General features: G+C 30.5%; 1 protein-coding gene and 1 long non-coding RNA gene across 14 annotated transcripts in view; one reads left to right on the top strand and one right to left on the bottom strand.

Annotated features, from left to right (window-relative positions):
- Positions 1 to 2,287: 2,287 nt before the first annotated feature.
- LOC118645241 lies at positions 2,288 to 6,086 on the bottom strand. Of its 2 annotated transcripts, XR_004963014.1 has the most exons (4): positions 5,707 to 6,086; positions 4,732 to 4,848; positions 4,206 to 4,227; positions 2,290 to 3,074 (listed from the first exon to the last, which is right to left on the bottom strand). It is a non-coding gene; the product is annotated as an uncharacterized LOC118645241 (long non-coding RNA). The 2 variants fall into 2 exon arrangements; XR_004963013.1 differs by lacking the exon at positions 5,707 to 6,086 and having other exon boundaries at positions 2,288 to 3,074; positions 4,732 to 5,365.
- A 5,314-nt stretch (positions 6,087 to 11,400) lies between these two features.
- The window catches only part of LOC105835119 (C-terminal-binding protein), a 230,170-nt gene continuing 216,442 nt past the window's right edge, over positions 11,401 to 25,128 (top strand). For 4 of the 12 annotated variants that reach the window (XM_036285585.1, XM_036285584.1, XM_036285586.1 and 1 more), the window contains exon 1: positions 11,414 to 12,187. The gene's annotated coding sequence lies outside the window, so the exon portion shown is untranslated. Of the gene's footprint in view, positions 12,188 to 25,128 lie in introns of all 12 variants that reach the window. The other 8 variants (XM_036285588.1, XM_036285583.1, XM_036285577.1 and 5 more) reach the window with 7 other exon arrangements.

Below are 25,128 nucleotides of genomic sequence, written 5' to 3'. Positions count from 1 at the left end.
TAGCAAAATGCTAGCAGATTGCTAGCAGCTTGGCAGCAAATTCAATCAGATACCCATTGCAGATCCATAGCATTCTGTGTCCGCATTAAGCTCAGGATTTGTCGACAAAGTCTGCTGGCATGGCATGCCAGCAGATTGATTGCAGAAACCGAGCAGGATTTGCTGACATAACCCTGACGACAGATTGGCAGCAGAAATCAAACAGAGCCTGCTAACATGCTATGTCAGCAAATTGGTAGCAGAAACCGAGCAGGGTCTGCTGACATAACCTGACAGTAGATTAACAGCAGAAATCAAGCAGATCTAAAAGATTTCTTAAATCGGATATCTTTAAAATGCAACTAAAGATAAAAAAATAAAATAATTTTATTTTTCTAAATTATTTTTATTAACAGTACATACTAAATTTAGGACAAATTTTTATTAATTAATTAAATTTAAATTATAGTTTTATTTTATTCTTACTTGCCGCTGGTAGGTTTTGAACCCGGGACCTTAGGATGACGAACCTTGTACTCTATCTGCTACGCCAATTTGGCTCATCGGTATGAGTACTTGTTATTGTCTACATATACCAATATGTTATAAACTGACACAATTATATTATTTTTTATAAAAGCAATTAAATTTTGCAAAACATATTAAAAATAAATAGCATTAATTTATTTACTTATTAATTTCATTGTTAAATTTATCTTTTTCCATAATAATTTTATGGAAATTGCGATCTATTTAGCATTAATACTTTGAAGCGTTCAAATGGTTAATTAGATGGTTAACTATATAGATCATATATTCTAAGAAAAATTGAATAGTACATCTATTATCCTGTTTTTGTTCAGTACATGATGAATTTAGATTTTGTGCATTTTTTTGTGCGCAGTAATTGTAAACAAACCGTAATTTTTGAAAACATTATCTTTATAATTTTTTTAAATATCAAATGGATTTCTCATTCAGGATGTTATAATGTTGTCTGATTTCTGCTACGACGCGCATGGACGGCTCAAAAATCGGACAGCATTGTGTGATATCTTTTATGAGACATTAAGCTGATGTCATAAGGATAACATTTTTAAGAAACTTAAATGAAGCTCTTCAATAAGATATCTCAAAGACCTCTCTTAGATATCTCTGATAAATGTTACCATTTTGACATCATTTCCAAGATATCTAAATGTTTTCTTTAAAAAGTTCTCTTAAAGTTTTCGGACAAGCGTATTGTCTGGGCTTTTTTAATTTATCTGAAATTTTTTTATCTGTATTATTTTCTATTGGTTGCCGGTATTATACATAACTTTAAACTTATGTATAATACAAGTAACTAATAGGAAATAATATAGATAAAAGAACTTCAGATAAATTAAAAAAATATAGCTGCCTAATACTTTTGGCCAAGCCTGTATACATACATATATTTTTATATAATTAGGGATCGTAAGGAAATAAAATTATTATAATTGTCAATACATTTTTAATAAGAGTTTAGGCATTTCTGTTATTTCAAATTTACCGTTATCGCGCGGTAGCCCAATACAATAAAGTACTTAATCTTTCAATACAATGTATATCGGCGAGAGAACAATTAAACTCTTATTAAAAATGTATTGACAATTAATAATAATTTTATTTCCTTACGATCCCTAATATATTAGAAATATATGTATGTATATAGGATTGGCCAAAAATATTAGACAATGATATAATTTAATTTCTCAATAATTTCTACTGCCACAACTTTTTTTCTTACGTTTTTTTCTATAGAAACATATTAATGCAAGTTTTAAATTGGCATTTAAATGGCAATTAAGATTATAAAGTAACGGACATAGTGTTCGATTTTTGCTGCCGATCTGCCTACAGGTTATGTCAACAGGCTCTGCTCGATTTCTGCTGCCAATCTGCTGTCAGTTATATCAGCAGGTTTTGCTCGATTTCTGCTGCCAATCTGTTGTCAAATTATGTTAGCAAGCTCTGCTTGATTTCTGACAGCAATTTGCCGACATCGTTGGATATTACAGACTCTGTATAAAATTTGTTGCCATTCTGTCGTCAAAAATTGATAGCATGCTCTGCTCAAAATCTGTTCCTGCAGGCTTGGCTATCTGGGTAGGAGTATCGTACTAAACTGATACGCGTACCAAGTGATACAAATGTCGATGTAAACGCATAAAACGCATTTTAGAGAGAATTTAGCAATTGAGCATAACCTCAGTGCTAAAATCTAAAAACCGGTGTGAAAATGTCTTAGTAGGAGACATCAACATGAATTAAATTTGTATTATATTTTTCACAGTACATGCTTACCCAGCAAACACCAATATATAACCATTACATTGCTGCAATAAAACGGAATGTAACAGGTAATATTACATGAACGTTACATGTAACATTCCTGTTAGTTATAATTTCCTACTCATGTGATGTTGTAGTTACATAACATAAATATAGCGTAGAACTGAACTGTTATATAACTATAATCGAGATGTTTTGTAATGGCAATATAAACTATTATATTGCTGTTATAAAAAATAATTACAGTGTTGTTATATATGTACATGTATATATTTCAGCACATAATTCCCAGGAGGTTAAGTACTTAAATTAAGTTTACATAAAACAAAAAATACTTTTGAATGCAATTTCGTTGTTTTATGTAAAATTAATTTAAGAACTTGACTTCCTGAAAATTGTAAGTGCTAAAATTATAAAGGATAGATATAATTAAAAAGGAAAAAGATAACATTAAAAATAGTCTTTTCAATAAACTTCTTAATATATTTAACACATATATTTATCAACAAAATAAACTTATATCTAAACAAATGTATACATATTATACTTTATGATTATTAGTAAATATATTTTAAAAATAATTTTTAAAAACATAAAAAACGAGGGAAAATAAGAGAAAAACATTAAATAAACTTCACGTAATGTTGAACTAAATTATAGCTTTGCTCCAACTGTCAATCACAATCTCAACGTCAATCACGTCTCCTATAGTTTTATAAAATCCGAAATTGTCAGGACATGATAGTGACATGAGTGCGCTTCCATTTGAGTTCAGTTTTCTGTAAAAAGAAAATAATAAATAATATTATGTAACGCTCACCAATACACTAATTCATATATAGAACATTAAATACGTATTTAGAATATTCGAGGATTGGTACGAATAAACCGTCATGCGCATCTCGCTATTTTGTACGCTGGTGCACGCGCAACCGACGCAACGCCGCAACATGATGACGTGCGCGAGGTTAGCAGCGAGTCAGTTTTTAGTTTTATGCATAATTTGCATATTTTACATCGTGAAGGAAAATACGACTGTGCTTAATTTGAAGTTTAGTCTAACACAATGGGTTGTATAATCAGATAAGTCTCACAAAATTTTTATTTTTTTGTATGGAGTAAGTATTCTGAGATAAGATTAATACTTTGTGTTATGTTTTATTTTTAGTTATATTAAAAGCAAGAAAGGAAGAAACACTTTATTTGAGCGTAAAGTAGAAGAAAGAATAGACGAGTAAGAAAAGAAAGATATAAAAGAGAGATTAACCTCACAGCTTGGAATTTACAGTGTGCCGAACAGAATATGTGGACCTTGAAGGTATCAAATAACATAATTTTACCAAAAAAGTTATAGGATGAAGTGAACAGTTTATTTTTTTGTGTGAGAAAATATCTATATTACAATCTAACTTGTTTCGAGAAAACCTTCGCAAAAGATTTAATAAAGAACAAGCAATTTGATGAGATTATCATTATTATCATATTTATTATTCAAATTTTAAAGAGAAGCAGTAAGAAATTTTATTAATACATTATTAAAAAATTGTTGGCTGTTACACCAAAATTCTCTTTCTTGTAAGCTGGTGTATGCTATTGATAAAAAATTCACCGAAGTTTGTCTCTGTTTAAGCTTAGCGAACCATTATATAAAGAATTGGCAGAGCAATTCATATCAAAAGGATTATCCAAAGGTGTACCTCCTAGTTTTTCAAGTATGTCATTATCTTATGGCAGGCTAGGTAAGAGAATAATGACAAATGTTATAATTTTATTTTAATATTGTATTGCAACTATGTGACTCTTAAAGGTATCGTACAACCATCTTTTTTAGATTACTGAAATAAATAAAAAGCGAAATCTGATCTGAAACAATTACAACAAAGTATACAGACTAATGTCACTCAACTAACCTGCCGATGATGTGGTCGCAGGCTGTAATATAGGAAATATGTTTATGAATGTCAAATATTATCTGTAGGTCTTAGTCATTTAGTAACTGTTATGCATTTTGTGTCAGCCAGATATACGCCTCAGAATTATACTGATAAAGCTCTTAATTACATTAAAAACTAAAAAGTAAGTATTTAAATACTCTGTTGTTCCCAAAATAATTTATTCTAATTAATACAATTCTTTTCATACATTCACAATGATCACATTCAGAATTTTTATTTATATTTTTGATTCTCTAACTTAATTGTTTGTAAATTGAGGCATATATAAGACGAAAGACTACAAAATAGGCATATATGAGACGAAAGACAAAATAAGATATTTTTATTTATAGAATAATTTAAGAATGACCAGTGAATGTGCGTATGATTATTCTGGAAATGTGCACAAAAGTGGAACTTGAGAAGGAACATTTGATTATTCCTATCTCTAATTTGCTGGGTTTTATTCTAAAAACATATAATGGCTATAATTTATTCTTACCTGTTCTAATCCTTGTGAAAATTTCTTCAACTTTTATAAACTTCAGTTATTCTTTGCGTTCTTTTAAATTTTAAGAAGAACAGTTGTCCGAATGATGTAAGAATAATTGGCAGAATCCTGTAATATAAAATTAGTTTTAATATGATACGTCTTTATAAATTATATTTATAAGTTTATAACTGCCTTTATATATTGTATGATTTACACATATGCTATGTGACTTTTGCAGAAATGTATGTAAAACTAGCAGCCCGAATAATAAATTATCTTTAAATTTACTTAAGAAATACATTATTTAAATATAAAAATATGTAGTTGTGCAGATCAAAACAAGAAACATATCGCTATATATTTTGTCAATAATAGATTTGATAATATACATATCTGTTAGTTTTAACTTTAACGATAAATTTATTGCTTCGCAAGATAGAGTAGAACTTTTATCTGCCATACTTTTTTGTTCATTTTGTGCAAAAATGCATCGAATAAGCAGCGTATACAATTTTATCGAAATTGTATGATGGATCTAAATTGTATAATTATCAATGTACCGTCAATTCCAATACATGTTGCATCGAATTAACATGTAATATTAAAAATAAAAAATATATAAAGGCGGTTATAACTTATAAATCTACCCACCAAACACCAAGTTACATGTAACGTACCTGTTAGTTGTAATTTCCCACTCAACAATGTAATTGTAATATAACACACGTGTTATATTGCAATTACATTGTTGAGTGGGAAATTACAACTAACAAGCACGTTACATGTAACTTTGTGTTTGCTGGGTATATTGTTGTTGCTGACTAAACATAACCTACAAAACATGTAGGAAAGATTATAATAAGTTATCTATGATGTATGTTATATATAAGAAAATTAATATATGTTAATTAAATGCAGCAACATTTTCTACACCTTTTTATATAATCTTTAATAAATGTTGACTTAAAAAACATAAAGGATTACCTGATTAAAGTCAAGTTGCAAGAAAACAACATCTCTCTTTCGTCATTATAGCATCCACTAGGGGAAAGCGCGCCTAATGCACGAGATGTACGTTGTGCGATTGAGGTTAGAGTCTCACGAGATTCAAATTTTATAATATTTATATAACATAAGTGAAACAATTGTTGTGTAACCACGCAACATTGTGGTTACATCACTGTCCGGTTATTGTAACATACAAATAACGAAGTAATATTATAGCTTCATAACTTTGTTACATCACATATATGTAGTAAAGTTTCGTAACTATAATATAAATAGAGTGTAACGTCTGTTATATTACATGTTACTCTCACGTTATATTGCATTTATATTTGGTGTTTGCTGGGTTTACATTCGATGTAAACGCGCCCGTACTAAGGCTTTGATGCGCACCAAACTTAATACGCGTACTAAGGTTTTGACGATGTAAACTAAGCCAGTGAATGTGTTTAATCATTGCTCTAGTTTACACCGAGCACTTGGTGCGCGTATCAAGTAGTGAATTTAAGCTGATCAGCCAATGATTAAACACATTCACTAGAAGGGTGGTTTCAACCCTTTAAACCGTTTATAAGCACCAACTTTTAATTTCTAAATTTATGTATTTACCCCTTCTACATTTATGCCAAGTTTCATTAAAATCAGAATTTTTGGGTTCGCGAGGTTCCCTTGTAAGACATTTTCACACCGGTTTTTAGATTTTAGCACTGAGGTTATGCTCAATTGCTAAATTCTCTCTAAAATGCGTTTTATGCGTTTACATCGACATTTGTATCACTTGGTACGCGTATCAGTTTAGTACGATACTCCTACTTGATACGCTCGTACCAAATTAATCCGGCAGCGTTTACATCGTGCGTACTAAATATTTAGTACGAATTTGATACGAATATGATACCTGATACGCGTATCAAATGCACGATGTAAACTAAGCCACTAGTTATTTACTGGCTTAGTTTACATCGTCAAAACCTTAGTACGCGTATTAAGTTTGGTGCGCACCAAAGCCTTAGTACGGGCGCGTTTACATCGAATGTACTAAGCATGTACTGTGAAAAATATAATACAAATTTAATTCATGTTGATGTCTCCTACTAAGACATTTTCACACCGGTTTTTAGATTTTAGCACTGAGGTTATGCTCAATTGCTAAATTCTCTCTAAAATGCGTTTTATGCGTTTACATCGACATTTGTATCACTTGGTACGCGTATCAGTTTAGTACGATACTCCTACTTGATACGCTCGTACCAAATTGATCCGGCAGCGTTTACATCGTGCGTACTAAATATTTAGTACGAATTTGATACAAATATGGTACCTGATACGCGTATCAAATGCACGATGTAAACTAAGCCATTATTTGATACGCGTACCAAGTGCTCGGTGTAAACTAGAGCATAGTAAGAGCCACCGCACAAGCTTTTTCGTAACACGTTACGTTACGTTAGGTGCTCCATAAACCTAAATTCGTACTTAAAATTAAACTTAAATCAACGCACAAAGAAATCCTTAACGTAAGAACTTAAGAACTTACGTTAAAAGTTTCTTTGTGCGTTGATGTAAGTTTAATTTTAAGTACGAACTTAGGTTTATGGAGCACTTAACGTAACGTAACGTGTTACGAAAAAGCTTGTGCGGTGGCTCTTAGGGCCACCGCACAAACTCTTCCATAACGCGTTACGTTACGTTAAGTACTCCATACGAACCTAAGTTGTACTTAAAATTTAACTTAAATCAACGCACAAAGAAATCCTTAACGTAAGAACTTAAGAACTTACGTTAAAAGTTTCTTTGTGCGTTGATGTAAGTTTAATTTTAAGTACGAACTTAGATTTATGGAGCACTTAACGTAACGTAACGTGTTACGAAAAAGCTTGTGCGGTGGCCCTTACGAAAAAGCTTGTGCGGTGGCTCTTACGAAGAATTGATATATGTGTATATGTACATGAGTGATTGCTACTAAAAAGTTGTGGCACATCTTTATTCTTTATGTTCATTGCATTGAGATGTGTATACATACATCCCAGCAAACACAAAGTTACATGTAACGTGCTTGTTAGTTGTAATTTCCCACTCAACAATGTAATTGCAATATAACACGTGTGTTATATTACAATTACATTGTTGAGTGGGAAATTACAACTAACAGGTACGTTACATGTAACTTGGTGTTTGGTGGGATATATCTGATTTATGTATAATAATTTAATATTTTATAATATTAAAGTACGTATATTTATATGTAATTTGAGTGATTGCGTAAAAATTTTTTTATTATAATACGGATCTGTATTGCACAAAAGTATAAATCTAATTATTAATGATAATATAATTATTTAGAATACGGGTTCCACCTCGAATATCGATAAATTTATGTTCATTCGACGCGTTTTGACACGAAACGAAAGAATCTGGCAAAAAATGTGGCGGTCTGCTTCGTAAAACGAAATATTAATCGTTAAAGTCGATGACGACGGGTTATAAAATCTGCCATAAAGTTATAACTAAAACTTTAGTTATAACTGTTTGTAGTTTTGGTTAAAACAGAGAATATATTTTCTGCTTTAACCAAGTATAAATACAAAAAAGTACAATATATTTTGGTTAAAGCAAAGAATAATACTTTGCATTGAACTGTTTATGCTTTTGGTTGAATTTATTTTGTCAGTATGACAGGTTGACCTGTCAAGTGTCAAGTCGTCAACTTTAACGATTAATATCTCGTTTCACAAGACAGACTGCCGCATTTTTTGTCAGATTCTTTCATTTCTTGTCAAAACGCGTCGATTGAGCATAATTTAAATCGATATTGGAAGTGAAGTCCGTATTCTAAATAATTACCTTATTAATTGTATACGTTCCTTTAAATTTTTATTATCTGCTTTACTATGATTTAATACTACTGGGAGGGTTAGCACAATTTTTAAAGAAACGACAAAGATATTCTCTTCTTTCTACAAAGCCTTTCAAAAATTACAAAATAACAAGATTTTACAAGCGTTAAGAATTCCAATTTTAGTAATATTTTTATTGTTTATAAAAGCATACACATACATATACACGTGCGCATGCATACACACTTATATATACATATGCGTTATAAAATACATATTATATATTATGTAACAATCTATATATTTTTTCATTTTTTTAAACTATTGTTATAGCTACTTATCAGTATCTGCGAATAAAAGTGGAACATGAATATGCAAAAACATTTTCAAATAATGATGAAGTTAACATATTGCATTACAAAATGAAAATAATGAGGATATCAATATCATATTTAATCCAGGAGACTCCTTATTAATCGATTTAGTGCGAAGTTATTTTTATCCATACGATAAATCATCATTAATTTTTTCTATGTCTTCTTTTTCTTTTTAACCTAATCTAACCTAAAACCTAAAACCTAAAACTTTTCTTCGCGCCTTGACCCGTCCAGGTTTCAAGGCTAAACTCTCTTTTATATTATAAACTATCCCACCAAACACCAAGTTACATGTAACGTACCTGTTAGTTGTAATTTCCCACTCAACAATGTAATTGTAATATAACACGTGTGTTATATTGCAATTATATTATTGAGTGGGAAATTACAACTAACAAGCACGTTACATGTAACTTTGTGTTTGCTGGAATATTTATATAGGTATATCTTTATATATTAATAATCTTTTAATATTTTGTAAAATATAAATAAAACATTTCACAACTATTTATATATTTCTTTTTCTATTTCTTTTATCTTCTAAAAGTCATTTATAATAGGTCAAATTATATTTTATGTTTACTGTTAAGGCCCTCACACATGAATTGACATAACCATAACGTAAGGTTTTGACGCGTCGGATTGGGCGACCATAAAGCGGGTCACACACACTTTCCGTAGAACGTAACAGTAAGGTTTTGACCAATCACGTACTTGATTTAGTCGCTTACTGTTACGGTCGCCCAATCCAACATGTCGAAATCTTACTGTTACGTTCTACGGAAAGTGTGTGTGACCAGCTTAACCGTAACCTGCCGTAACCGGCTAATTCAAGTACGTGATTGGTCGAAACCTTACTGTTACGGTTATGTCAATTCATGTGTGAAGGCTTTTAAGGCCCCCTAATTGACATAACCGTACAGTAAGATTTCGACTAATCACGTACTTGAATTAGCCGGTTACGGCAGATTACGGTTATGGTCGCCCAATCCGACGCGTCAAAACCTTACTGTTACGGTTATGTCAATTCATGTGTGAGGGCCTTTACGGATAATATCTTATGGATATTCTATGATTGGTTGAATTGTTCTATCTTCTGATTCCATTGGCTAATTCTTACGTTACGTTTTATGCTTATGGTTACGGAAATTCATGTGCGAGGGCCTTAAGGCTGCGTTTCGATATTCACTGCCAGTACTGAAAATCTATAGTTTACGTCACATACACTGTAGAATTTCAGTACTGACAGTGAATATCGAAACGCAGCCTAAAGGCCCTCACACATGAATTGACATAACTGTAACAGTAAGGTTTCGACCAATCACGTACTTGAATTAGCCGGTTACGGTTATGGTCGCCCAATCCGACGCGTCAAAACCTTACGTTATGGTTATGTCAATTCATGTGTGAGGGCCTGAAGTATAGACCGAGCATTCCGCTGTAATGCTAATGCTAAAACTCCATGTCTGCGGTGAGCTTCGGCAAACGCATGCGGTGACCAATCAGCAATCAGGTGCAGGTCGGGTTCCGGCAAGTCACAGCAAGCGTTTGAATTCTGATTGGTCACCGCATGCGTTTGCCAGAGCTCACCGCAGACATGGAGTTTTAGCATAAGCGTTGATGCATATACGAAAAGAAAGAGAAAAGATATATGAAGAATCTCTTTCTCTCTCTGATATTATCGTAGTAGGGAAAGCCTGACAGGGGAAACGATGGATCGACACGAAGAGATGAGGAGAAGTGCTCGCCACTTCTCCAGCATTAAAAAGAGAAAGAGATTCTTCATACATCTTTTCTCTTTCTTTTCGTATGCATCAACGCTTATACAGCGGAATGCTCGGTCTATACTTATTATGGCTGTGTTTCAAAATTGTTGTCAGTACTGAAAATTTATAGTTTCTGTTACGTACACTATGGCCGGTATTCATAGTCGGATCTTATATTTAAGATCATCTTAAGTACTGTCTTAAGATGCCATCAACCAATCACAGAGCCGTATTAGCATCTTAAGACATTGGCTTAGTTTACATCGTCAAAACCTTAGTACGCGTATTAAGTTTGGTGCGCACCAAAGCCTTAGTACGGGCGCGTTTACATCGAATGTACTAAGCATGTACTGTGAAAAATATAATACAAATTTAATTCATGTTGATGTCTCCTACTAAGACATTTTCACACCGGTTTTTAGATTTTAGCACTGAGGTTATGCTCAATTGCTAAATTCTCTCTAAAATGCGTTTTATGCGTTTACATCGACATTTGTATCACTTGGTACGCGTATCAGTTTAGTACGATACTCCTACTTGATACGCTCGTACCAAATTGATCCGGCAGCGTTTACATCGTGCGTACTAAATATTTAGTACGAATTTGATACGAATATGGTACCTGATACGCGTATCAAATGCACGATGTAAACTAAGCCATTGCTTTAGACGATCTTGAAATAAGATTTGACTATGAATACCGGCCTATAGATTTTTAGTACTGACAACAATTTTGTAACACAGCCTCTGTCTATGGTTAAAACACTCCATTGTAGATGGCCCTTAAACGTAGTGTGAATTGACGCGTGCGTTGTTCGGCCAATAAGATTCGGATACGCTCGGCCGCGTTCGGTTACATTCGGCCGGTGACGACAAACATTGAGTGGCGCGCGCCAGTTATTCGGGCGGCCGGGGGCCGCCATTTTCCTTCAGCGAGGAACAGCAGTCCAGAGCATAGGTAGTGAGAATTTGTGTGCGTTATTATCCGAGTTGAATCAGAAATAGTGAAACACGAAACGTGAAAACTCCTCTCGTATACGATCCGAATCGTGTAAGATTTATTTTTTACGGTTGTACAGGAATTGCAGTGTGCCTAGTGGTCAGTATATTTGCGTGATTTTGTACACCGTGTTGACCGCGGCGGTCACCCGGTAGACGGACGCCGTCACCGCCGCGCGTATTTTGTAGAACTAACGAGGACGCGAGAGTACATGTATTTTCAAGGAAGACTTAGGAAGATCACGTGAAAGAAAGTGACCGAAGAGAAAGAGGAGAGCGCGTGAACGCAGAGAAAAGACGAGGTAGAAAAAAAGAAAAAAAAAGATAAAGGAATAGAGAGTGAAGGAAAGAGAGAGAGAAGCAGAGTGTGAATATTTTGTGAACGGAGTGCGGCTGCGTGCTGTGTGAAATTACTCAATCTCAAGCAACTTCGGGTGTTAGGACGCCAGGTGGGATATTACAGGAGAGTCGCTTCCGACAGGTTAGTGCAGTGTACGCACAATCATGGCTTCTTCCTGCATGCGCGCGCGCCAGCGAAGCAGTGGCGCGCTTCGTGTACCCTATATGTAGTATATGGGTTTTGAAATATGGTGATGGCATCAGTATTGCATGCGTACAAGCGGCCAAGAACTCCGCACTTCTTTACCTCGTGCATGTCTACACTTGCATGCACTTTCTTCCTTGCCGTACCAAAAGATATGTGTATTGATTTCTCTTTCCACATCGCTTCTTACTGTTTCTCTACATGTATATTTTTTCGATAACTGTGTTATCTACTTAAAAAAATTATGAAATTTACTTTCTCCCTTGTATAAATGAAATGCTACTGTATGCCTTCTTTGTAAACGCAATGTTTAAAAAATGATTAAAACATTCTTTTTGAATAAGAATTAACTTTGGATATATTGAAAATATATAACACAGTGAAAATAAATATCAGTTAATAATAGTCATCTCTTGTGGCAATGTAAATCTCAGGTGTTTACTCAAATCTTATAAAAAATTCTCTGAGATTTTTTCTAATTTTCCAAGTATTTTTATTCAAAATTCCAAGTACGATTATAGAAATTTGCAATGCAATTTCAAAAGAAATTTGAGTTGAATAAACTATATAAAAATAAACTAAATATGAGAAGTACAAAAATGGATTCAATAAAGTTACATTCTTTTCAATAATTGAAGCTATGAAATCTATAGAACAGTGTAACGAAGGTTTGTTATAGTGGATGGCTTTCCATTTAGCGATATAAGTTGACACAAATATCATTCTATCTTTTAATATTGAATGAACAATGAAGAATAACACTTATCTTGACTTGTGTAACTAAACAATGATCATTTAGTATAGTATTAGTATATTCTTTTCTGTTGTATATTGAACTTTCTGTAATCACTCTATTTTTTAAATAAAAACTTACAAATTATACAAGAATATGTGTGGATTTGTATACTTATTTTTAACTGATCGTCAACATTTTGCATTATAAAAAAAAGAGAAGAAATAATTTTGTCAAAAAAAATAAGAATTTCAATTTAAAAGTAACATTCTAAAAATCTTATTAAATTTTTTTTGAAATTTATGGTGGAATAATTGTCTAAAAATTACAAGTTTTACATATTTTTTTAGGTAAACCTAGTAAACATTCTGTAATTTAAGTAAAATGATACAGGCCTTATGCATAAGATTCACTGTTTTCAAACTGTCTGATATTAGATATACAATGTTTGATGAGAAATTTTATTAAGCCCACTCCACTCTAATTATCAACATCAGGATCTGCTAGTGTAATTATACATGATATGTATGACACCCCCCCCCACACACACACATACACACCATGCATGCACACGTGCGTGTATTACTGTGTATCTGTAGTAATATACAACTTATAACAATATACAGCTATATATAACTAAAGTAATATACAGCCTTAATAATATACGTTTGCGAAACATCGGCACAACACTGTACCAGGATGCGGCATGCATTCGAAAACCCAAAATCCTTTTTTTGAATAAAAATATATAATTAATTCCATCTTAATTGCCCATTTCAAGTATCTTGAAAAACACTTCTAAAAAAATAAAAGTTGACTTGAAAGGGAACATATAATGAACTTATTTATAAAAAAAATAGATGATTTAAGTAAATTTTAATAAATGGCAGAATTATTGGAAAATTTAATTTTTTAATCATATAAAGGTCATGAATTAAAAAAAAATAATTTTAAAAGGGAAACATCAAATCACAGTAAATAAAATCAGAATTAATATAATTTTAAATAATTCATATATTTTTTACTAAAATATATTTTATTTTCAAATTAAATTGTAACTTATAATTTAAACAAAAAGCATATTATATATAAACTTTATGAAATAAAAATAAAAGCATTTACATTTTAAGCAGATTAAAACATAAAATTTTTTAAATAAAATAAATTATAATTTTTTTAAAAACTTACACCTTATTCGCAGTTCTAAGAATTAATGTTTTTATAAAACTAGTATTATAAATACAACACGCGCGCGCGCATGTGTGTGTAAGGAGAATGATTAAAAGTTTATATATGTATATAAAAGTTTTTAAAATTAGTTTTAATTTGTAGTCAACATAAACCACTTACTGATATATTTGAGATGCTATCATATTCTTTGCGCAACGTAACACTCGCAAATAATAACGTATGGCTACACTAAGAGTGCGTTCGGGGAGACGCTATTAGCGCTACCAGCATCAGTCCATCTTCATTACTCATTAAAAGTGAAACAAGGATAAACTGATGCTGATAGCGCTAATAGCGTCTCCCCGAACGCACCCTAACTGCGCTAGTTCAGAGTGTTTTTTCCAATACGAAAACATGTAGAAAGAGAAAAGATACACTCAGAAACTTCTCGGAATTAGTGTAGTTAGTATAGCCAGGCATTTCTGTTCGCATATAATACAGCCAAGAGTAATTCCCCCCCCCCCCAAAAAAAAACAATTTTTCGGGAAAGTCAAAAACACAATGGTACAAAAAACGTATGGACATTTTGCGAGGCTTTGCCTTTTCCCAAAAAACCAATTTTTCGGAAAAAAAAAAAACGATTTTTTCCTGGTTTTTTTCCTAGTGATATGAAAAAAGCGGCTTTTTTAAAACTATATATTTAGTTACAATATCAAATTTGAAGTCGCAAACTCATGTGGTACGGTATAAGCGTGGACGTCGACGCGTCGTTTCGCTCTGTAACCGGGAGTGGGGTGGGGGGATATGCGTGACCTCGCTTCGCACGGAAAGTCAAAAACACAATGGTACAAAAAACGTATGGACATTTTGCGAGGCTTTGCCTTTTCCCCATACCTCCTTTCAATATTAGCTAATAAAATTAACTAATAAAAACTCGAATTGTTTCAAATGAGTTATATGAAGTTTTGAACATTTAACGTTGTTTTTCTGAAAATCTATTATTTTTATGGCAAAAATCAATAGGACATAAAATATGTATTTCGATGAGATCTACAACTTTTATTTGAAGTATTTTTTGAAATTTCCATTATTTATGGAAGTAAATGGAAAAGAACCATGATTTTTATGGTTTTTTCATGGTTTTCGCCATGAAAATCAAATTGCCCCTCTCTAAAAGCATTTCAGTTTTATAGTAGTTTCGTTAATTGGTATCGAAAAAAAAAAGATTTTTTTTCACCAGTACTTATTCTAGACATTTACCTTAAAAATTTATAAATCGTTTAATACACTTAATGTTAACACATTATATTATAAATTATAAAATATTTTGTCAATTGTTAATTTTTTTGATAATTGTATTTTAATACTTTTATATAGAAAATGAAATAAATTGAATGATGTAAAGAAAACTTTTGTAAAAATGTAATTATACATTGCAAATTGCAAACTTTTTTGAAATGCAATTGTTTTTTTTTTTTTTTTTACAATACCGCCATATGTTTACTGTACAATTACACCAATTGATTCTTTTCATTATTTTGCATACCTCTTTCTCTCTTATTTTTTCTTTTTTTTTTCTTTTTCTTCTTTCTGTCCGTCTCTCACTCATTCTTTCGCTTTCCTTCTCTTTCCCGCTTTCCTCGTCTCTTACTCTTTATCTCCTCACTTTTCTTTTTTCTCTTTCCTTCTCTTTCTTTCTCCTCTCTTTCTCTGACTCTTCAAATGTGCGCGTGCGTGCACATATATTATGTTAATATGGAAAAGAAGAAGCTCTTAAAGAGAGAATGAGTATATACATTTTTATTCTGCTCGCATACTTCTCTTCACTGCCCCAATTATTGCTTTTTTCTGTTTCTTTGATACCAATGTACTTGTCTTCATTTCATTTCAGTACTTGTAAATAAGTGAGTGGATTGTAATCACATCAAAATATCATTATTTGTTTATATTGATTTAGAGGATTGCAACTATTATTTTTTTGCAACCTGAAATTCTTGTTTGACATGTATAAAGAAATGCAGAGTTAAGAAAGTAACGAATAGCGTAGTATCAAAGTTATTTACAAGAAAGAGTTTTTAGTTATGTGAACCTGGCATCCAACTTTGAAGAAAAAAAAAATTTTTACGGAAAATGGTAGAATTTCGTTTGTAGTTGTTTGTAGTAACAATAATTTTGTTTGTAGTTTTAGCCATTAAAAAATAAAAAATTTTTTTTAATGACTAGCACTTGACATTGAGATATCTCAAATCGGCTTGCGGGGTTTTCTTTAGAATCGTTTGTAGTTGTTTGTAGTGATTTTGCTTTTGTTTGTAGTTGAATTGTTGAAAAGTTATTAACATTTAAACAAATTACAAATATAGAAATTCAACAATTTTTGAGAACGATTCAACTAGAAACGAAAGCAAAATCACTACAAACAACTACAAACGATTTTAAAGAAAACCCCGCAACCCGATTTGAGATATCTCAATGTCGGGTACTAGTTATTTTAAATAAATTTTTATTTTTTAATGGATGAAACTACAAACAAAATTATTGTTACTACAAACAACTACAAACGAAATGCTACCATTTTCCGTAAAAAATTTTTTTTCTTTAAAGTCGGGTGCCAGGTTCACATAGCTAGAGTTTTTAGAATAATATTTTGAACTTTTAATTCTAATCCGCTTAACCAGGGATTATTTCATGTTTAGTGCAATTTTACCGTTTTTAATAGTTTTAAAAAATTTACAAAAATGTTTACAATATCTTTATACATTCGACTACAAATCAATGTAAAAATAATTTAGAAATTATTTGTTTAAATATTTTTTTATAAGAATTATTTGTTGAAAAAACGCATATTACTACTTGTTTTCTTTAAAAAATTATTACTTGCGAACCAATGGATAAAATTTAAAGTTTGATTAAAGTTGGCGCAAATTAAAGCTAAATGTTACGTGAAAAAAAATGAGATAGTGATTAAATAGAAACACTTAATTTTATCACATTAAATTTAGTAATTTTTAGACGATATAATAGGAATTTCAAGTTGCCAGAAACAAATTTCTAAATGACAAAGGACGAATTTGTATTCTCAAAATTATTTTTAAATGACAGCCGAGATTTCGTATTGGCATTGTTTCGAAACCTGGAAAGGGCTGTACTTTCGGTTTCGTTGACGTACAAAGACGAATACAAGTAATTTCTTATCAAGTCTTTTTGATCGCTTTTTGATATCTCAAAAAGTAGTGGATATACTGTTTTAGCACTACATCAAAAAACTAAAAAATGTTGGTATTTTTGTTCCAATTGAGGTACAATGAAAATAAAAAGTAATATGGAAAGTTACAAACGATTTTCTATTGAGTGGCATTAGTGAAATTGAGATATCTTAAGGTTGGGTGCTGACCATTTTTAATTAATCTGTATTCTTTTATTCTTTGAGGTAGAAACGAAATAAAGTGCGGTACAAACGAGGTACAAGCGAACTGTGTTGAGTTTTTTTTTAAATTTATTTGGGTGCAAAGTTTACATCGGTTTTGTGAAAACTCGCACTTTAGCGTTATGCGCACCTCAAACATACAAAAATTAAATAACATTAAAGAATTAGCGACAAGAAATATCGACAATGCCTTTAAAGACGAGTATTCTGAGAAACAAGTATTTTTATTCATTGGACCTTTTCTTTAATGCAGCTTTATTCTTAATAAATGTTACGTATAAGATTATGAATTTAATAAAAAAATTGATTTTAGTAATGTTTTTGTAGTTTCTAAGAGCATCTAATTAGCACTTAATTCCAGCATATTTGTTTTTTTATTTGCAATATTCTATATATTGGTTTTTTATGTGAGAGGGGCCCAACTTAACGTTAAGATAGTTTAGTTTATTATATCATAATATACTATTTCATAATGTATACAGAACATTATTGAACATAACAGTTTAATATTAAAAAGTAATCCACTTTTTAAAAAGGCGTGTTATTGATTTTTTTTTCACTTTTCCGTGGTGTTGATTGGTTGTTGGTTGTCAAATGAGATAAGGTAACAAAGAATGATGCGTGCGAGTCGATAAACGCGTTGTTTCGTAGCGACTTTTGTAGAAAGAAGGAAGGGAGAGAAGGAGAGAGAGGAGGGGGGGGGGACAAGACAGAAGAAATTAGAAAGAGAAACAGCGACTTTTGCAAAAAGGAGAAAGAGAGAGTGTAAGAGAAAAGAAATGAGAAATATCAGGCATTAATAGAATAGAAAATAACATTGTGCAATAATGTTTATACAATATGTATGTCTATATATGTATTTTATTTAAATATCTTTAAAATTTTACAATCTTTTCCAATATAACTTATGAATGTCTTTTTATTTTATAAATATAATTTTTTGTAAGTTTAATGGTATAGTATAATATATGGGGTAAGTGATACAACTTCGATCGGTTAAGGCCTAAACACAATGCCAGGCAACAGGCAATAGGAACAGGAAATAAAGAAAGAGAAAAAGAGAGAAGAAGATCCTTTTTCTCTTTCTCTCTATTATATTTTTATTTATATTTATTTAATTTAGTAAATAAATTACAATTCAAGTATCTATTACTGTGCACAATATTTAAGCTTAATCTACGCGTTAGTTTGCAATTACTGTGCCCCCTCGCGGCAACAAGTTAACCTTAAACGTAATCCTCGTACCGCTGTTAATAATTAATAGCACAGTTTTTACGAAGGTATACAGTATCTCAAGCACAGAAACTAGCATTAACCATTGTTTCTGTGGCACAGTAATCACAGTATGGATATCCAGTATCTACAGCATAGTAATTATAAATTGGCATTTTTAGACCCACAGTAACTACAAGGAAATTAATATTATATTTCCTTTTTAATTTTATTATTATTTAAAGATTTTTTAATATTTCAAGTAAAAAAATTTAGTTTATGAGGAAAAATTTTAAATCATAAATAAGACTTATTAAAACAAAAAAAATAAAACATTAATTTTTTAAAAGACTAAAAGTGATAGCAGCTAGTTTAAGGGGCACCTATCCTATTTATTTCAAAATTTTAAATATCGTATTTTATTTTATTATAAATATTTTATAATTGTAATCTTTTTTAAAAAATATAGTATAAATTTATTAAAATACTTTTTTAAAATATATATAATTTTTTTTAAGTTACAGATGTCGCTACATTGTTTCAAGATTTAGAATGAGATTTGTAGTGAATCTAAAAAGAAATTGTTATATAAAAGGAAAAAGGAAGTAGATACATAGGAGGAGAGAGAGGAAGGGAGGGGGAGGAGAGAGAACACAAAAAACGAAAAATGGTACAATGGGTACAAACAATTTTGGGTCGAATGTCGTTGGATGTTTTTCGATATCTGAAAAAATGACTGATGTGCTACTTTTGCCTTATAGTGAAAAATAAAAAACAGCGCAATTCCGAACTAGTTGAGGTTTAAACGAAATAAAAAATGGTACAAACGGATACAAACAATTCTCTATCGAATGGCATTAATGAAATTAGAATATCTTAAAGTGGGGTTTGGACCTCTGTAAAGTTTGTACCTTATTTAAAAAAGAAATTAATTTTTTCTTGGAGTCTTAAATGCACCCCAGAGTTCTAGAATTTTCTATTAATTTAAAAAATAGTTCTGGCAAATTAAGTTAAAAAATTGATAATTTAATTTTGGGGATGTTAACTTCACAAAATGATATCTAAATTAGTGATAACTTTAAAACTATTAAAAATAATTAAATTTGTCATTTTTTGTAGAATTATTGAGGTGCTATCTTGAACTCTTAATAAAATTACCAAAACTAAAAATTGTTTTTCTGGACTGCCAATTTTACAAAACAAAATCTTTAAATTAGCGACAACTTTGCAAATATTAAAAATTAATAATTTTGTTATTAGGATTTTTAATAGCTCCTTTTTAATAACTCTTGAGGTGTTTTCCAGAACTCCGATCAAATAGCCAGAATTGTCAAAAAATTTTTAATTTGTTGGGAAATTTTGGATCCGACATATGAAGTCGCAAGAACTTTTTAAATATTGGTTTTAGTGTTTTGAACATTGAAAGATATCTTTAAAACTCTTTAGGTGTTATTCAGAACTTCTAACAGAACTGCCGGAACTTAAAAAAAAATTTTTTCTATTGGAACTTTGAAATTTTTTAATCCGACATAAAAAAAAAATCGCGAGAACTTTTTAAATATCGGTTTTAGTGCTTCCAGTATTAAGATATATTTTTAGAACTTTTGAGATGCTATACAGAATTTTGATCAAACTGCCGAAATTGCGAAAAAATTTCACATCCGTCGGGACTTAGAAAATTTTTGATCCAACATATGAAAAGTCACGAGAACTTTTGAATAAAATTTTTTGAATTTCCGGCAATTTTGTTGGAAGTTCTTAGTAGCATCTCAAAAGTTCTCATAATATCTCTTAATGTTCGAAGCGCTAAAACCGATAGTTAAAAGTTCTCGCGATTTTTTGTACGTCAGATCGAAAAATTTCTAAGTTCCGATGGATAAAATTTTTTTTGAAGTTTCTGTAGTTCTGTTGACAGTTCTGAGTAGCACCTTAAAAGTTTTAAAGATATTTCTTAATGCTCGCAGCGTTAGAACAGATATTTAAAAAGTTTTCGCGGTTATTCATATACCGGATCGAAAATTTTCCATGTTTCGACGGATAAAACATTTTTTCGCAATTCCGGTGATTTGATCGAAGTTCTGTATAGCACCTTAAGAGTTCTAAAGATATCTCTTAATACTCAAAGCGTTAAAGCCGATATTTAAACAGTTCTCGCGATTTTTCATGTCGGATCGAAAATTTTTCAAGTCCCGACGGAAAATTTTTTGGCAATTACGACTATTTTCTCGGAATTCTAGATAGCACCTTAAGAGTTCTATCAGAAATTCTAATGACAAAATTATTTATTTTTAATATTTACAAAGTTGTCGCTTATTTAAAGATTTTGTTTTGTGAAATTAGCACTCCGGAAAAACATGTAGTTTTGGCAATTATATTAAAAGCTCTGGATGGTACCTCAAAAGTTCTACAAAAAATCCTTATAACAAATTTAATTATTTTTAATAATTTTAAAGTTATCGTCGATTTAGACTTTTTATTTTGTGAAGTTAGCATCCCCAAAATTAAATTATCGATTTTTTAACTTAATTTGCCAGAGCTATTTTTTAAATTAATAAAGAACTCTAGAACTCTTGCATTTAGAACTTCAAGAAAAAACTTATTTTTAAAAATAAGCTTTTGAGATCTGTATGTATCTAGTTGATTGTCAATATTTGGTATCAAAAATAAAAAAATAATTTTATTAGAAAAAAATTTAAATTTAAAGTAAAAATTCCAAAAGTTTCTTCAAGTGACAATAAAATTCCACAAAAATCCACGATTTTTAAAAATAAAAATATTGAAAATAAAAAAATATACATTTTTACAATAGTACACATCCTGGATATTTAAAAATTATATTACTTTATTAGTATTATTTTAAAATAAGAATTTTAAAGCCCTAATTCGTAGAGGTGAGGTGAGGGTCAATTTTTAACTACTTTGTATTTGTTTATTCTTTGAGATACAAACGAAATAAAGGGTGGTGCAAACGGGTACAAGCGAAATATAAACGAGTTGTGTATTAATTTTTAATTTTTGTAAAGTTGGATTTCCCTTTCACATAGTTTTACATGTTCAGGCAGATGATAAAAAATTTTTAGTTTAAGTAGCTTGATAATGTTCGAATTAATTGATTAGTGCATTAAGATATTAAATAAAAATATAATAACTGATAATTGAAATTCAACATTTTTTTTAAATATTGAAAAAAATTATATGTGAAAATTTAAATAAATGTGTCTTAAGCTTAGTGATAATTTATCTATATTTATTCCGTATTCTCCATTATATGTGTCTTGTGATCTCCCTCTAACATATTTATGTTTCACACGCACGCACGCACGCACGCACGCACGCGCGCGCGCGCCACACACACACACACACACACACATTTATGTTCTTCGTGTTTGTCATCGTATCTACGTTATACGTTCATGCGCGCGCGGGCGCGCGTTTGGCGTATATACGTTCCATCATATTCATGTTTTTTTTATCTTGCTTATTAAGAAATATTAATTTGATATCTTTCAATTTGAGCCGTTTCATTGTATACGAGCAACAAATTTTTTTCTCATAGTCTACTCTTGCAATGTGCACGCTGATCGGTTTCTCGCTATTGTTTAAATATTAATTGCAAGCAACAATTGCAAACTTGAATATTTCGAGAGCAACAAATACAGACGATGTCCCAGTATCAATTTTAAACAAGTAACAAAATTTTTTCTTATAATTTACTCCTGTAATTTTGCACGCTGATCGGTTTCTTAGTATTGTTTAAATTTTAATTGCAAGCAACAATTGCAAATTTTGAGAGCAACAAATTCAGTCTCAGTATCAAATTTAAACAAGTAACACATTTTTTTCTCATAGTTTACTCTTACAATGAGCACGCTGACCACATTATCGTTATTGTTTGCATGTAACTTGCAAGCAACAATTGCAAAACTTGCATATTTCGAGAGCAACAAGTTCACATGATGCACCAGTATCAAATTTAAATGAGCAACAAATTTTTTAGAATTTATTTTTATTATATTGCATGTTTATTGTTTTTATCTATTGTTTAAATTAATTTTGGGGGCAATAAATTAAATATCTCTTTGGCAACAAATTAGCAAAAAATCCCCATATTATTACGTATAATTTTATTATTTTTTATATATTGTTCCGCTAACTTAATCTTCCTTTAGCGAAACATTGATTTTAAAAAAAAACTCAACAACTAGCAACAAATTTTTTTCTTTCGCAATTTTTCGAGAGCAACAAATAATCAACAAATAATAATATTAACAATTGATTCTGCTCATTTGGTTCCGCTAACTTATAAGAGGTTATACCATGAATATTTTATGGAAATATTTGATCTATTTGTGTAGTTTCTACTTCATGTTTACGAATTAGTGTTTTGAAATTCTTATTTTAAAATAATAATAAAGTTATATAATTTTTAAATATTCAGGATGTGTACTATTGTGAAAACGTACATTTTTTTATTTTCAATGTTTTTATTCTTAAAAATCGTGGATTTTTGTGGAATTTTATTGTCACTTGAAACTTTTTACTTTAAGGGTGCATCGGACATACAATCTTAGACAAAAGTGCATGAAATTTGAAATACTTAAATATCTACGCCTAACGCATAGTAAATTTAGATGTAAGAAACTTGAACAATAGTTGGAGTCTTATTTTTACTCTTACAAAGGTATTTTTCACGTATTTGCGATTTTTTTCACTTATGAGTTTAAACTTTTGACAGTGAAAATGCACAATTTTCTCAAGTTATATTTTATTTCTTTAAAACGGTGTAGTGAAGACAATTGAAACTTGGCAGATATTTTCTTCTATTCATATACTAGATGTACAAAAAATTCAAAACACTGGTACTATTTCTTCTATATTTTTTTAGTTGTTTTATCCGTCAAGATCGTTTTTTTCCATAAGATAGAAAAGGATACCATGTAAAATCAGTGAAAATTAAAATAGTTATAACTCAGCAACCGTTTAGTGGATGCGTTTTCAATTTTTTACAGTACATTAGGGAAACTAAAAGAACAATTTCACAAATTTTTAGCAACTTTGTACTATTTTGAACTTCAGTCCGATACATCCTTAAATTATTTAAATTTTATTTTCTAATAAAATTTTTTTATTTTTCATACAAAATATCGACAATCAGTTGGATACATACAGATCTCAAAAGCTTATAAAGCATTAGATATTAAGAATAGGAATATTCGAAAATACAAACAATGCTTTAGGTGTTGTAATGATTAAAACGCTTGTCCTGGAAAGTCGGAAGATCCCAGATTCTATCCTTGGCTGAGGTGTTATTTTTTTGCAACATAATTACCCACTTGGCATGTAATATTTTTGAAACATTTTATTTGAAGTATTACACTTCTACAGCAATATCACAGAAATATTTCATGACCGTTTTTGCAACATTTCTGCAATGTTTCAATGTTTGTGATCATTTTAAATGCAATTTTGCTGAAAGGTTTCTGCAATATTTCGATAATATTTCTGAAACACATCAACGTAAAATATTACAGAAATATTTTAGAAAATATTTCGGGTACATGTCTGGTCTAGCTTATACCCACATATTTTCCACCGCACAAATCTTCCACCGCAATGGTGCATTACACATATCGCGACCACCCGAACCATAGTTACATTTATTATAGCTTAATTTCTACAATCGGAAAAACGGTCATCCATCCAATTGTTAGCCGCCATTGACGTTGCTTGACTTCGAAGATCGTATGTGGACTAACATTTTGTGATGATCCATGATGAATACTTTATGTTTACGGATACATATTTGTTATAGATTAGTTCAATAGATATCAGGAAGATGTAACATGTCTAGTTAAATAATAAATTTATAAATATAAATTTACGGTTTTTTACTGATTTTTACGTATGCGAAGTAATATATGGAATAATTAATAAAAATATATGTTTTTGACTGTTCTTATGATGAAGCTAGTTAAAATTATGTTATATGATTACATATAACATTGATACACATAACAAATTAAGTTTAAGTTAAAAAACACGTTATAAAATTATTTTCAAAACAGGTCACTATTATCTGCCGAAGATATATGTGTAATATTTTGACAAAAGTATAGATCAGTTTATAAAAATATTATTTAAAAACAAAAATATCAAATACAATAAAATTTTTTTATGGTAGCTATTTTAAGTGTAATTTAATTTTTTATTACTTATGCATTTTTTCTGAAAAAAACTTATTAGAAATATTTTAAATACAATATTGCGTTTAATATTTTATGGAAATATTATTTATGCAATGTAAATATAATGTTACTTTTATAATGTCTTAGGAATACT

This window comes from Monomorium pharaonis, chromosome 4 (genome assembly GCF_013373865.1).
Source record: "Monomorium pharaonis isolate MP-MQ-018 chromosome 4, ASM1337386v2, whole genome shotgun sequence".
Taxonomy (NCBI): Eukaryota; Metazoa; Arthropoda; class Insecta; order Hymenoptera; family Formicidae; genus Monomorium; species Monomorium pharaonis.
The sequence above is the reverse complement of the archived record's forward strand: the minus strand, read 5'-3'. Positions and strand labels throughout refer to the sequence as shown.